At 45.9% G+C, this 2,675-nt stretch overlaps 1 pseudogene; it reads left to right on the forward strand.

Moving 5' to 3' along the window:
* Positions 1-1,076: 1,076 nt before the first annotated feature.
* LOC105728902 (dynein light chain 1, cytoplasmic-like) lies at positions 1,077-1,330 on the forward strand (annotated as a pseudogene).
* Positions 1,331-2,675: the final 1,345 nt, after the last annotated feature.

Below are 2,675 nucleotides of genomic sequence, written 5' to 3' on the forward strand. Positions count from 1 at the left end.
TGGGATAGGCTGAAACTGTGAGCCCTGGCTCCAAGAACCTGGCATCCGGGCAGTGCCCATCCTGCCCACTTAATCTAATGCCAGCAAGTGTTAAGGTCCAACTGGGCCAAGAGAAACCATCATGCCCAAAGAGACGGCATCAACCCTGTAGTGTAAATGCTAAATACGCAGCCCTCTACCTGTGTGTGTGGCATATTGACACGTAACCAACCGATACGGTTTGGCTTCGTCCCCACCCAAATCTCATCTTGAATTTTAGGTTCCCTAATCCCCACGTGTTGTGGGAGGGACCAGGTAGAGATAATTAAATCATAGGGGCCGTTTCCCCCATCTGTTCTCACGATACTGACTGAGTTAGTTCTCACAAGATCTGATGGTTTTATAAGGGGCTCTCCCCTTCGCTAGGCACTCATTCTTCTCCCTGCTGCCATGTGAAGGACAACGTTGCTTCCCCTTCCGCCATGATGGTAAGTTTCCTGAGGCCTCCCCAGCCATACTAAACTGAGTCAATGAAACCTGTTTCCTTTATAAATTACTAGTCTTAGCTATGCCTTTATTAGCAGTGTGAGAGTGAACTAATACACCAACAAACATTTGTTGAAGAGATACCTACCTACTGTGCACATACTGCCCCGTGTGCTGGAATCATCTAAGACCAAGGGATTATTATCATAAAAGATGGATGTCAAGGTAGCTGTCTCAGAAATAATCTAGAATGTTAGGATTTAGGCTGCAGTCCTTGATTTTGGATAGATCACTGGGTGTGTGGCACAGCCGCTGCTTTTAACTGAATTTGAACAGAAGAGTGGCCACTTTGTCCAGGTGGCAGTAGATGAAGCATTTTGTTTCATGTGTCACATAACTCCTGAAGTTCCTCCCCACGATGCGATGTGGCCATGTTTGCCTCGAGGGAATGTGCTTCCAGCTGCATTTCAACCAAGACATAGTCGTTCTGCACCTAGAAAACTCCAGAGGCGGCTGAACATGGTGGCTTATGTCGGTAATCACAGCACTTTGGGAAGCCAAGGCGGGAGGGTTGCTTGCCCCCTAGGTAGCCATGTGCAAAACGACTAAAGATGATGATAAAAAATGCTGACATGCTGGAAGAAATGCAGTAGGACTTGGTGGAGTGCACTGCTCAGGGGCTAGAGAAATAGAATAGAGAGAAGGACACGGCAGCTCGTATCAAGAAGGAATTTGACAAGAGGTCCAGTCCCATGCAGCTTGCATCATGGGGAGGAACTTTGGGAGTTATGTGACGCATGAAAGCAAACACTTCGTCTACTTCCACCTGGGCCAAGTGGCCACTCTTCTGTTCAAATCTGGTTAAAAGCAGGGGCTGTGCCACACACCCAGTGACCTATCCAGAATCAAGGACTGCAGCCTAAATCCTGAAAACCAGAGACTGAAATTTTCAGCCCTGATTTTGGAACCTTCATTGTGGTTTATACAGGGTAGTCCCTGAACTAGTTTCTTATGGTTATAAAACAATTAGCAAAACCACCTACATGTGTATTTCTTTTCTTTCCTTTTTTTTTTTTTTTTTTTTTTGACAGGGTCCTGCTCTGTCACCCAGGCTGCAGTGTGCAGTGGCACTATCTTGGCTCACTGCAATCTCTACTTCCTGGGTTCGAGTGACTCTCTCATCTCAGCCTCCCTAGTAGCTGGGATTACAGGCACCCGCCACCACACCCAGCTAATTTTTGTATTTTTAGTGAAGACACAGCTTCTCCATGTTGCCCAAGCTGGTCTTGAACTCCTGGCCTCAAGTGATCTGCCTACCTTGGCTTCCCAGAGTGCTGGGATTACAGGTGTGAGCACCACACCCGGCTTTGTATTTATTTTCTATTCCATATTTCTGCCCTATGTTATTTTCTCTCAAAATCCATTCCTTTGAAAAATAAATCTGTTGTAGATGTGAAAAAAAAAAAGAAAATTGGACTTGGAGTATAATGCAAAAGGAGAAAGGAATAAAATGTCATTAAAATGAGAACGTAGAGAACAAAGGATCCGTATACAGATGTCCATAGCAGCATTTGCAATAGCGAAAGGCTGGAAACAACCCAAATGTCTGTCAACAGAGGATGGATAAATAAAGGGTGGTGTATTCACACGACAGAATACTGCTCAGCAGTGAAAAGGAACCACGGACATCCACAGCAACACTGGCCTGAAGTTCAAGAACATGCAAAACTGAAGGTGGTAACAGGATAGCAATGGCCTTTGGGGAAAAGAAACGTTTTCTCTTTTGATCTGGGTGATAGGTGCACAGTGCATACATGGGTCAACATCCACCAACATGTGCACATTATGTAACTTATACTTCAGTTTAAAAACCATGGGAAGGATAGGGATGTGCACATGTAGGTAATAGTTATAAAGCATATCATATGATTCAGGTCAGACCTAGCTGCATATCAAGATCACCCAGAGAGTTTTTGAAAAACATCCGTACCTTGCTGGGTGAGGTGGCTCACACCTGTAATCCCAGCACTTTGGGAGGCTGAGGCGGGCAGATTGCTTGAGGCCAGGAGTTCAAGACCAGCCTGGGCAACGTGGCAAAACCCCGTCTCCACAAAAAATTCAAAAATCAGCTGGGCATGGGTGGCTTGTTCCTGTAGTCCCAGCTACTCAGGAGGCTGAGATGGGAGGATCGCTTGAGCCCAGGAGGTCAA

Source organism: Aotus nancymaae, unplaced genomic scaffold (assembly GCF_030222135.1).
Source record: "Aotus nancymaae isolate 86718 unplaced genomic scaffold, 86718_ANA_hifiasm-v0.15.2.pri h1tg000021l, whole genome shotgun sequence".
Lineage (NCBI taxonomy): Eukaryota > Metazoa > Chordata > Mammalia > Primates > Aotidae > Aotus > Aotus nancymaae.